This window comes from Eucyclogobius newberryi, unplaced genomic scaffold, assembly GCF_026437365.1.
Source record: "Eucyclogobius newberryi isolate DKJ021-1_F unplaced genomic scaffold, fEucNew1.0.hap1 SCAF_7, whole genome shotgun sequence".
Classification (NCBI taxonomy): Eukaryota; Metazoa; Chordata; class Actinopteri; order Gobiiformes; family Gobiidae; genus Eucyclogobius; species Eucyclogobius newberryi.
This window is the reverse complement of record NW_027316389.1, coordinates 18,878,870-18,892,026: the sequence shown is the minus strand read 5'-3', so window position 1 is coordinate 18,892,026 and position 13,157 is coordinate 18,878,870. Positions and strand designations below refer to the sequence as shown.

General features: G+C 42.1%; 1 protein-coding gene and 1 pseudogene across 1 annotated transcript in view; both read right to left on the bottom strand.

Annotated features, from left to right (window-relative positions):
- tmem117 (transmembrane protein 117) overlaps window positions 1-10,456 on the bottom strand; it is a 131,446-nt gene extending 120,990 nt beyond the window's left edge. The window contains exon 1 of the mRNA XM_072435890.1: window positions 10,386-10,456. The gene's annotated coding sequence lies outside the window, so the exon portion shown is untranslated. The remainder of the gene's footprint in view (window positions 1-10,385) is intronic.
- LOC140348470 (mitochondrial fission factor pseudogene) lies at window positions 3,400-4,017 on the bottom strand (annotated as a pseudogene).
- Window positions 10,457-13,157: the final 2,701 nt, after the last annotated feature.

The window sequence follows — 13,157 nt, the reverse complement described above, 5'->3', positions numbered from 1 at the left end:
TCCTACTGTGCTACACATGAAGACAAGGACCAAATATGCATATTCTGAAGTAGAATCAAGTGGAAATGAAAATGGACCATCAGATTGTGAATGGATTTGTGGGAACGGATTCATCAGCGTTTGGTGCAGAGGACATGGAGCACATTTTGGCAATAGTTCCAGTCAAAGTCAAATTGAAAAGAGGACAAAAGGTGACACAAACTTATGCTTTCTTCGACCCTGGAAGTACTGCCTGCTTCTGTACTGAAGAGTTAATGCAGGAGCTTAACCTCACAGGAAAAAACACAAACATTTTGCTGAAAACCATGGGAACAGAAAGTGTCGTCAATAGTCACATTTTGTCCGGCTTGGAAGTGACATTCCGGCATCTGTCGACAACATTCCTTCACAAGAGTATGTGAACAAGTGGTCCTACCTTCAGCAAGTTTCTCTCCCCAAGATTGATGCAAAGATTGGTCTTCTTTTTGGAACCAATGCACCTAAAGCTATCGAACCTTGGCAGGTTATTGCAAGTGAAAATGGTGGTCCATATGCTGTAAAGACAAGGCTCGGCTGGACTATCAGTGAACCTATCAGAGGACAAGCTCCTCAAATTTCAACAAGTGGGCTGATACAGGTTTCAGCAAATTGCATATCAATCAGCAGACTCGACGAGCTCTGGAGTAAGCAGTGCAAGAGTGACTTTCCGGAGTGTGGAAAGGATGAAAATCAGGAAATGTCATGAGAAGACTTGCAGTTTCTAGTCATAGCTAATCAATCGGCTAAAATAGTGGATGGACATTACAGTATTGCCCTGCCATTGTGGAACCAACATGTGCAAATGCCTTGCAACCGCAAAGTAGCAGAGCAGCGCACCTTAAACTTAAAGCAGAAGCTTGTGAAGAATCCTTCATTCCATGCAGAATACTCAGCTTTCATGAGTAACATAATCGAAAAAGAATATGCTGTGAAAATGCCCGACAAAGACCTTAGTCGCGATGATGATGACAAACTGAGAGTGGTGTTTGACCGTGGAGCGTCATACCAGGGCACCACATTAAATGATCAGCTGTTACAGGGGCCGGATTTCCTCCGTAAGCCTGAGCTTACACCAAACCACCTTTTGCTTCTCAAGACCAAACCTTCTCTATCATCTGGTTTGTTCAATAGACAGGATCTTTACGCCAGGAAAAGATGGAAGCAAATTCAGTATATGTCCGAAATATTCTGGAAGCGCTGGACAAAAGAATATTTGCCCCTTCTACAGGAGCTTCAAAAGTGGACTCGTCCGTCCCACAACCTTGCCATAGGTGACATTGTGCTCCTCGTTGATGACTCTTCCCCTCGCTACTCCTGGGTTACAGGAAAAGTTGTTCAGACAACGCTGGACAAGTCTGGGATGGTACGTCAAGTCAGAATCAAAACCAAGACTAGTACATTGGACAGGCCCATTACAAAGCTTTGTCTCTTACAAGAAGCAGACTGAGACAGTCACTTTAAGACTTTAAGTTCTGACATACAGAATATTTGAACACTTTGACTCCTTGTGTTTATGTTTGATAATTGTGTTATAGGGTCACAATTAGGGGCCAGTATGTGGGAGCCAAGTTTAGTTACATATTATATATATATATATATATATATATATATATATATATATATATATATATATATAATGTCCATCGCGCTCTTATTTCCGGGTTTCTCGGTATCTGATAGAACTTCTCTCCTTATTTTTCCGGTTGCTGCACTCAACTGCCACACATACCTTCACCATTTGATTATAGTAAAGCGTGCAATGAAGTTTTGGGCCTATTTGAACCGTGTTTCGTCGTAAATCGAAGCAGACAGACTGCGGTATAGAATGGGCTTGTAAAATGGGCTTGTAAAGGTAGACACGCACTGGGGATGGACAACATGGGGAGCCTGGAGGAGCCTGGAGGAGCCTGGAGGAGCCTGGGGGAGCCTGGGGGAGCCTGGAGGAGCCTGGGGGAGCCTGGAGGAGCCTGGAGGAGCCTGGGGGAGCATGGGGGAGCCTGGAGGAGCCTGGGGGAGCCTGGAGGAGCCTGGAGGAGCCTGGAGGAGCCTGGGGGAGCATGGGGGAGCCTGGAGGAGCCTGGAGGAGCCTGGGTGAGCATGGGGGAGCCTGGAGGAGCCTGGGGGAGCCTGGAGGAGCCTGGAGGAGCCTGGAGGAGCCTGGAGGAGCCTGGAGGAGCCTGGAGGAGCCTGGGGGAGCATGGGGGAGCATGGGGGAGCCTGGAGGAGCCTGGAGGAGCCTGGAGGAGCCTGGAGGAGCCTGGGGGAGCCTGGGGGAGCCTGGAGGAGCCTGGGGGAGCCTGGGGGAGCATGGGGGAGCCTGGGGGAGCATGGGGGAGCCTGGAGGAGCCTGGAGGAGCCTGGGTGAGCATGGGGGAGCCTGGAGGAGCCTGGAGGAGCCTGGGGGAGCCTGGAGGAGCCTGGAGGAGCCTGGGTGAGCATGGGGGAGCCTGGAGGAGCCTGGAGGAGCCTGGGGGAGCCTGGGGGAGCCTGGGGGAGCCTGGGGGAGCATGGGAGAGCCTGGGGGAGCATGGGGGAGCCTGGAGGAGCCGGGGGGAGCGTGGGGGGCGGTGTGTGACATCACGTGAATGACCTCTATACCTTGATTGTGGACAAGAGGGATTTTGTACTCTTTATGGTGGATGTTGAAGTAGGTGGCGGTAATGTAACGCTTGGATACCAAGCGCAAGAAAAAACAACAAAGAAGAAGACTTTATTCTGTATTCTTTAGACTTTATTCTTTAGACTTCAGACTTTAAACAGGCCGAGCTCCAACTCCCCTTCACTCAATCTCTCCTTGCGAGTCCGAGAGTGAAGAAGGGAGAGAGTCACTCTCCACACCCCCTTTCTACACGGTTTAACTCCCTGTTTCCCGCTATACATGCGTTCGCACATCCGGGAACTTGTACAGTAGCAACCGAGGCCACCATTTTGAAAGGGGCACAAAAGCACGTCTACTACATACGATATCCAGGATATATGAGGCCAAAATGCCAAAAAACTGCGTTCTGTAAGGACATTGCTCTGTTGTCAGACCAAGGAATGATAGCTTTGTCGTGTACCTTAGTTTGCCGTTATTGACTAAAGAATCAAAGTATTCGTAGCTCATTATGCCGTAGAAAAGGATTGGTGGTTTATATATACTGCGTGCCCCTTTCAAAATGGCGGCTATGGGGAAATCCCGGATGTATGACGTCACCGCGAACGCATGTATACAGTGCAAATATTTACAATCCATACCTGGCCCAGAGCAAAGAATAGTACCGGTATACATGTATAAATAAATGAAACTGGAATGAATAGAACTAATTGACAAATGGAGTAAAAACAATTAAAACTGTACATTTTGAAATAGAATATGTTTAGTGTGATACAGTCTCCAGGCTAAATGAATTTGCGCTGTAGCCACGCCCAGGTATTGGCGAGGCAGAAAGCCGCAGTGATGGAATAAAAGATCATCTCTCGCTTCTCCTGCTCTTTTTTCTCCTCTTCCAACAGCTGCAGTCTCCGGTTCAACTTGATGAACTTTCTGCGTAGCGACGCTGCATCCATCAAGTCCTTAACACCGACATCAAAAGAAGCTTCCCGCTCCCTTTTCATTCTTCCTTGGAGACAGATCGTATCATCAGGGTCGGGTGCTGCCTGTTGTTCATCCTCGAGGAAGTCTAAGGGTTGATCAATCAGTGGGAGCTCTCTGGGTGGAGTCTTTAGTGACGGGGCGTCGAATGGTGACGACTGAATGAGTTTCAGATCTCTGGGCCCTGGACATACTGTCTTACCATCGCCAGAAGCCATAATCTTATCTGGGACCTGCATAATGGCACTGGGGTGGACATCCTGAGGCCCCAAGGTTAAAGAGCCATCATGGGATTGAGGGGACACTTTGAGCATCTTTGGAACGCGCATCCTTTGGCGGATTCTTTTACTGTAGTCTATCTGGTACTGACTACGATTTATCTCTGCTATCTCAAACGCAAGGTAGGGAAAAGTTGCTTCGTCCATTTGGAAGCTGTGACATTCAAGTTGTAAGATGGTCTTTGATTTGAGTAAATACGGGTAGGTAAGGCCGCCCGAAATAATTTAGATAGATACTGCTTTCGTGCCTCTCTGTTCTTCTTCTTCTTTGGTGTTTTATGGCCCTCCTTGGCACACTCTGATTGTTCTTCTCGCGGACTCGTACCACTGCTTATACTTCTTATGCTTATGCTTATACTTCTTCTCTGGTGTTTTATGGCGGTTGGTATCCAAGTTACATACCCGCCAGACTTTATTCTTTCGACTTCATTTATTCCAGAGCTGACTCTTCTTCTGTGGCGTTTTATGGCGGCTGGTAGACGTAAATCTTACGCTTTATTCTTTAGACTTCGTTCTTTAGACTTTATTCTTTAGAATTTATTCTTTAGACTTTATTCTTCGGAAGCACAGGAGTTTAAAGCCCATGAGTTTAAAGCTCATGAGTTCCAAGCCCACATGAGTTCCAAGCACATGAGGTCTTCTTCTTCTTCCGCCTTCGCAATCCATGGCGGCCGGCATCCAAGTGCTACACCATCGCCACCCAGTATAGTCCCACGTCCCAGACTTCAGACTCACTCTTTTCATCTGTAGCTACTGCTCTTCTTACCGTCGGTTGACACAGGAATGGTATCGTGAAGAACTTTTTCAGATTCCAAAACAAATATCCGTGTTTTCAGCTCATTAATTTCTTGTTGATATATCCGACAGCGTTCACAGTCTTTCTCCCTTCTTCTCCCGGACATGTCGCAGGCGTCAGATATGTTGTTAAAACTGGAAAAATGTTCTTAAAATCCTTGGTTTACTTGAAAAAGTCTAAAGCAAAAATGTTTGGAAGACAAAAACTGATTAAAAAGCAAAATAAATAAGGAAAGCAGCGATAGCAAGCGGAGCGGGCAAAAAGCGTGTGCACTCTTCGGAAGCAGCTACAGCTGCTCTTGTCAAGGTGACAAATGACATCCGCCTGAACACTGACACGGGCAAAGCCTCAGTCTTAATTCTGTTAGATCTGAGTGCTGCTTTTGACACTGTCGATCATGGGATCCTCTTACAGAGACTAGAGGACTGGGTGGGCATCACTGGCACTGCCCTAAACTGGTTAAGGTCCTATCTGGAAGACAGGAAGTACTTTGTTGAAATTGGTAGCTGTGTCTCAGACCACATGACCCTGACCTGTGGAGTGCCCCAAGGGTCAGTCCTGGGTCCCCTTCTGTTCAACCTCTACATGCTGCCGTTAGGTCAGTTGATACGCAGTGAAAATGTGTCCTATCACAATTATGCAGACGACACTCAGATCTATGTTTCACTATCGGCAGGTGACTATGGACCAGTAGATTCACTCTGTCACTGCATCCAACAGATCAGTTTGTAGATGCAAAACAACTTTCTCCAGCTGAACTCAGACAAGACTGAAATAATCGTTTTTGGCCCACAGAAACAAAGAGAAAGTGTTAGCGGTCACCTCCAGAGTCTCGCTCTAAAACCTACAAACCAAATTAGAAATCTGGGGGTAATAATGGACTCAGACTTGAACTTTAATAGCCACGTCAAATCAATAACATCAGCAGCTTTTTACCATCTAAAAAACATTGCCAAAATCAAAAATATAGTGTCAAAACCAGATTTAGAGAGACTTATCCATGCGTTTGTCTCCAGTAGATTAGACTACTGTAACGGCCTGCTCACTGGCCTCTCCAAACGAGTTGTAAAACAGCTGCAGTACATCCAGAACGCTGCTGCTCGGGTCCTGACCAGAACCAGGAAGTATGATCACATTAGTCCTGTTCTCAGGTCTCTGCTCTGGCTCCTGTGGCTCAGAGAAGAGACTTTAAAGCAGCTCTGCTTGTGTACAAGTCTCTCCATGGCCTAGCACCAAAGTACATCTTGGATATGTTAGTGCCATATGAACCATCTCGGACTCTGAGGACCTCAGGGACCGGCCTCTTGCTGGTGCCCAGAGTCAGGACAAAACATGGGGAATCTGTGTTTCAGTTTTATGCAGCTAAAATCTGGAACAGTCTTCCTGAAGATGTGAGACAGGCTTCTACTCTGACAATGTTCAAATCTAAGCTAAAAACAGTTTTGTTTAGCTGCGCATATGACTGAAAGGATTTTTTCTTTGCACTCTTCTCTTTTGTTTGTGATTTTATTAGTTTAGAAAATCAGTTGGATTGATAATTTTTAATTTAGTTAATTTTATTGTATTTCTGTTTCTGTCATTTCTTTGTGATTTGAATGCATTTTTCCTGCTGTGAAGCACTTTGAATTGCCTTGTGTATGAAATGTGCTCTACAAATAAACTTGCCTTGCCTTACTGTTGTAGTAGCTTTCCTCTTCTTCTTCTTAGGGGCTCCACTTATTGTTAAAAAAAAAGCAGATGGCGCTATGGAGAAATTAGGATTCGGTCAGGACACAGAAAAGGGAGTTCCACTGGGGCAAAACGGACATTGCGCAAGTCAAAGCTCCAGGTCCAAAAAGAGATTCACAAAGAGAAGCTGAACATGTACAACCTCATTTTATGTAGAACTGGGGAAGGATGTTTCTGAAATTATTGGAAGCTGCAGTAACAACTCGCATGTCCTGTTTGCCACAGTAAACAGATTAAAAAACCCTCCAGCTCAGCTGCCATTAAAACTCATTTCCACATCCAAGTGTAATAAGTTTGCATTATTCTTTAATTACAAAGTTTAGGGCATTACAAATGCTATAAATTCCACAATTAAAAAAATAACCCCAAAACCACCTAGACCAGGGGTGGGCAACCCGGAGTCTGGAGCCGCAAAATATTAAATGCAGTGTATAAGCCTTATATGAAGGGAACACAGGCTGTAAGTGTATATTAGTTATATTAGCCTACTATCAGAATGCTACAAATACATAATGAGCATTCCTGATTAAATGTTTATTTTCCCTGCAGCGCCCCCTGGAGAGAGTAACGCACCACGTGACTTCTCTGCTATACCGTATTTGGTGCTTTAAGTTTAACTTCCATTATAATGTTGATGTATTATGTCTTGTTGCATTGATGAAAATATAGCAATACAATTAATAAATCTGATTTTTTTGTGTCAGGATTCGAAAAAAAAAACTTAAAGCGCAGTCCTCTTCAAACCTCAATAACAATACAATCCTCTTTTCTTTCCTCCCATATCTGGGCAACAGTGGAATTGAACATCATTTATTTTTGCGGCCCATCAAAGTTCACATACCTGCATTACAGTGCTGCCTGTTCGATATCGATCAATCACATCACACAACTCATCACAGGCTCTTGAGTATGCTAGAGCTGAATTAAAGTCCTTGATTTGTCGATTGGTGATGTCATTTTAATGGCCCTTTCCTTCACTGTCTTTGTGGAGAATCATTCATGTACTCACCATCTGTGAACAGTTTTCCATGCTTTACTATCTCCCGGGTTGCAACAAAACTAACAGCAGTAGTGGAGTTTGGAGATGCCATCCACTTTTTAAATCTATCTTTGCACTCCTCTGATTCCTCCAGAAGTGCTGCAATCGCACTTTTTCTCTCACTCCCAACTGGATGGTCGGCTGCAAATATAGCACGCCTTCCCTGGAAATGTCTTTCCAAATGACTCTTGTTATTTGACATCTTCTCATGACAAAGCAAACATGCAGGCAATCCTTCCGCATTGGCAATGCAAGCAAATGATTCGGTCCATTCTTCCTTGAATCCTCTGCTCTTATCAGCTATCTTTTGTTCCGGTTTGTTTACAACTGCCACTGCGTCGGCCACAGTGCGCCTGAAAACTGACACGTCTAAATTCTGTTCGATCTGAGTGCTGTTTTTGACACTGTTGATCATGGGATCCTCTTACAGAGACTAGAGGACTGGGTGGGCATCACTGGCACTGCCCTAAACTGGTTAAAGTCCTACCTGGAAGACAGGAAGTACTTTGTTGAAATTGGTAACTGTGTCTCAGACCACATGACCCTGACCTGTGGCGTGCCCCAAGGGTCAATCCTGGGATCCTTCTGTTCAACCTCTACATGCTGCCGATAGGACACATTTATGTTGTGTATCAACTGTCCTATCACAATGATTCAGACGAGTCAGATCTATGTTTCACTGTCGGCAGGTGACTATGGACCAGTAGATTCACTCTGTCACTGCATCCAACAGATCAGTGTGTGGATGCAAAACAACTTTCTCCAGCTAAACTCAGACAAGACTGAAATCATCAAGAAAAGAGAAAGTGTTAGCGGTCACCTCCAGAGTCTCGCTCTAAAACCTACAAATCAAGTTAGAAATCTGGGGGTAATAATGGACTCAGACTTGAACTTTAACAGCCACATCACATCAATAACATCAGCAGCTTTTTACCATCTAAAAAACATTGCCAAAATCGAACGTATAGTGTCGAAATTAGACTTGGAGAGACTTTGACCTAGCACCAAAGTACATCTCGGACATGTTAGTGCCATATGAACCATCTTGGACTCTGAGGACCTCAGGGACTGGCCTCCTGCTGGTGCCAGAGTCAGGACTAAACATGGGGAATCTGCGCTTCAATTTTATGCTGCCAAAATCTGGAACATTCTTCCTGAAGATGTGAGACAGGCTTCTACTCTAATCAGAATTTTCATGTGACAATATCATCACTTTTTAATTCAGAAATCAAGTACAACTCCACAATAGCTTTTTTTCTAAACATGCATCTTATTCATAATATTAAGATTATAATGATTAATATCCACTTTATCCACAACACTTTTGAGCAATTGTTATAACTATCGTGATATTATCGTTAATTGCAATTAGTCTGGCGATGATCACATGATGGTGACACAGAATACACACTTCTCCAGTCCGATACAAAGATGTGAGTCAGGGCCGCGGTTTGATTGAGTTCTGATGAGAGTGATTGACAGGCGGTTTAGCCAATCAGACAGGAACATGCGTCAAAACATATATGGCTGGTGCGAGGGGGAAAAAAAAGAAATATATCTATCACAAGGGATTGAAAAACATTGTGGATTTATGGAGAATTATTGTGCGAAGCGCCAGATATATACCAGATGAAGGTTGAATAAGTAATTGAATAAATACAAGGGAAATAAGTAAATACAAGCAGACCCTTTACAGAAAAGTCACATAGCGCTCCTTTAATAGGATAACACAAACAATAGAGATTGTCCCATTTGCCTGCAGTGCCTATTGTAATCCATATTTGTACTGCAACAATGAGGGGAGGGGCCGGTGGTGTTTTAGTGAGCTGGGATTTTGCAGAATCAGCAGGTCAGAGAGATTAGACGTGAGAATGACAAAGGCGTTGCTCCGATATGTCACAGAGTTCAAATCAAATGTGGGAGAACAGCGAGGGATCCCGGCTAATCCTGTTCGTCTACACATGATAAACGTGAACTCCTCCCTCGTGCTGTCAGATCTCTATTGTGGAATATTGTAATTGAAGAGGCCGTTTGTTTACCCTCTTGAGTAAAGTCTTGAGTAAAACTTTTGGTTACTCTTCCCAAAAGCTGCAATGAATGAATCAGAATAATTGTGACAAATAATGATGTGAGATCTCATTTGATGATCATTGTTATCTGTACAAACTCTACAACACATAAATTGTAAATCAAAAATATTAATTAGCGAAGTCTACAGTCAAAATAAATAAATCAAATAAATAAATTAAATTAAATAAATTAAATATATTAAATATATTAAATAAATTAAATAAATTAAATAAATTAAATAAATTAAATAAATTAAATAAATTAAATAAATAAATAAATTAAATAAATTAAATAAATTAAATAAATAAGTTAAATAAGTTAAAGAAATAAATTAAATGAGTTAAATAAGTTAAAGAAATAAATTAAATAAATAAATTAAATAAATTTAATAAATAAAATCTCATTAACAAATAGTAGTCTTGATTTAAAAAAAAAAAAAGTTGAAGACCAGTCGACAACTACATAATACGAATTAGTTGCAGCCTTACTTTTCCCACTGTTAAGAATAAGTCTAAGTCACAGAAACATTTTGTTGGCAATATTAATCAATTTGAACATTTGTGTTTCTTGTGTTATTTTTGTTTCTCTCATGTTTGTTTTCCATCATTTTGAAGAATTTGTGCATTATTCAATGTTTTGTTCACTCGAAACGAACAAATTACTAATCATTTTAAAAGTGGAAAATATTTGTCCTTCCGAGTACCGAAAGATGTAAAACCGGTTTAAAACAGGACTATTCCAGATTTAAACAGCGCTTGACCTGATCTGACTAAATCCATCAAATATTGGAGTAATTTCTTAACTTTGTACTAAACGGGTAACAGTATCTTTGCATAATCTCATCCTGAAGCAGAGTTGATAAGTCCCATGTCCTCCTCGTACCTGAAAAAGCCCGTCTCGGCTGAAATCTCTGGCTTTTCCCGGGCCTATCCTCTGCTTCTGTCAGCTCGAGGCTCGCCTTTGTAAAGAACCGTGACAGAATTACACCTCGGACCTGCCAGGCTTGAATGCTCGAGCAGCTCCGACCACGTCCGTCCAAACCGTGTTATTTTTAAACTCCGCCAAAGTTCAGTGCTGAATCACCTCTCAGTCATTCTCCGCCGTCTGCTGCGGAGATTCGTTCACTTTGACACAGTTTTTTCAAAATAAGCCTCGACGGGGAAAAAAGGCGAGATGCAGCGAGTTCAAAAATAGCCCTCAAAGTGGAACAACCCTGCCACAAACGTGTTGAATTGGTTTCACTTTAAAGCTGCAGTATGTAACGTTGCTGCTGGGCCATATTTTGACATTTTACATAATATCGTGAATTTTGCTTTGAAGATATGCAAAATTTGAATATTGAGCATATTGTTTAGTTAAAAGAAATGCAACAAAAAGCATTGATTAATTTATTTAGCAACAAAACGGGAAAGAAAATAAACTATAAGTGCTGCTTATATTTGACTGCACTTCTGTTGTACTTGACAGTTTATTATTCCTGTTGTGTTATCTTTATGATTGCTGTTGGAGCGGCGAATTCCCCCTCGTAAATCAGCTCTTGCTCTTTCCTGTTTGCCCAATTGCCCAACACGCCGTAAACAGAAACACAATAAAATGAACACGGTAAAGTTAAACAATCAAGAACTGTTTTGCAACCGCACCGTGATCAAACAACATTCAGAAATAAGCTAATATGTCTGCAGATCATATTGAACCGGTTGCTGAGTTGGGTAGAAAATCTGAACAAATGCATGTGTCTGATTCATTAAGCTTCAATATCACTGTCTATTATTATCTCAAGTATAAATAGGATATGTTTTTGGAAGTTGTGTGGAGCGAGTCCAAAAATATCCCTGTCAAAGTGGATCCCCCGTGCAGCTGCTGCTGCTGCGGTTATTCCATGACACGGGCCTCTTGTTTATCTGGACTTTACGAGCGGCATAACATAAACTGGCGATAATGTGGCAATTTCTGCAAAAGTTTTAAACAGCTGACAACAGTAAGCAGCTTTTCTGTGCACCGGGGATCTGCCCCACATTTAAAACGCCTCTACATGACGAGGCATATCATTCTGAAGGGAGGGAATATGGAGGAAATGGTAAATGTGTACAGAGGAGTGATGTGTATGGAGGACTGTCTGTGCCAAAATTAAATAAATATACAACGCAATCAAGCCCCATTGCATTACACCAAATGTAAGTGTTATTGTAAGTGTAATAAGATGTATTTGAGAATGTCTTTGTAAAAATTCCTCCTGCTGCACCAGCTAAAGTTTGCACAATGTAGTCCTTGCCCCATTGTGAGAAAATAAAAGCTGTTTCATGCGTAAAGAATGGAAGTGCAACTCTACAGAACAGTCCGATGGGTCAGAATCCATCCATGTGCCAGGTTCTTATTGTGTTTACACAAAACACCTGCTTGTTTTAACTCATAACACCTATTTTATACTCACTGCACTGGCTCCTCATTCATTTTAGAGTTGATTTTAAAATGTTATTGTTTGTTTTTAAAGCGCTTCACAGACTGGCCCCCGCGTACATTTCTGAGGGCCAGTTCCAATTTCTTGTCACAAAACCCGGGGCGACCGAGCCTTTCCTGTAGTCGACCCCAAACTTTAGAACGCTCTTCCTCCACATACAGACTGCACCTTCAGATGATGCGTTTAAGTCTTGTTTAAAAATGCACTTTTATTCACTAACATTTATTTGTACGTATTTATTTATTTGTATTTTTTTTTACATATTTTGCTTGTGTTTGTTTTGTACTCTGGAGACTTTATGTTGGTGAAATGTGCCATACAAATAAAGTTGGATTGGATTGTTTTTGCCTTTAAGTTACATTAAATTATGCCGTTATTGTTTGAGGAATTTCGAGGTTTAGAGCCTGGAAACTGAAGTCTTGTAACAATTACTTTGACATTTGTTTAGGATAAAGTATTAGCTGCATTTTATGAACAGAAAGTCACATACAGAACTGTAGGGAATTATTCATTTAGTAGTCGGCAATCATTGTTTTTTGTTTAATCGACTGGTGAAACTACTATTTCTTTTGTAATTAAGCGTTTTTAAGATACATGTCTGACCATATAAAGAGGTGTTCCAATCTTACACAAAGAATATTAATTTACTGGTACAAATAACAACATCTAAAGCATCTTCAGGCGTGCGTTTCCAGGCTCTGATAACGATTAACAACTACAGAAGGATTATTATTAGTGGATTAGTCATGATTTTGTCGGATTAATCGTTACAGCTTTGGTCATATTTCTTCACAACGCTACAAAACAACACGGCGAATATGAGCTATACCTTTCCCCTGGCTTTGTTTATCTGTGAACTAAAACGTATTCAAAAATGGTGTTTCCAAAGATCGAATGACACGCACATCTTACTCTTTCACCTATCAGCTTTCCATCTGAGGTCACCGCAACAAACGAGGCCCTGCGCTGTGACTCATCCAGCTCGAGCATATGATTTGTTTTACTTCAGACCGGGACGGAGTCGTTATTTACATTTCAAATCGACTCGAAATCCAATTCAAATGGTCGACAATCTGTCTTTTTAAACGGGAATTCCATAAAATACGTCGATACACAGACTTCGCAGAATCAATTTTGGTGTTGAATGTCCCCCGATTTACCACAGAAAGACTCCAACTCACTGCTCAGTCAATACA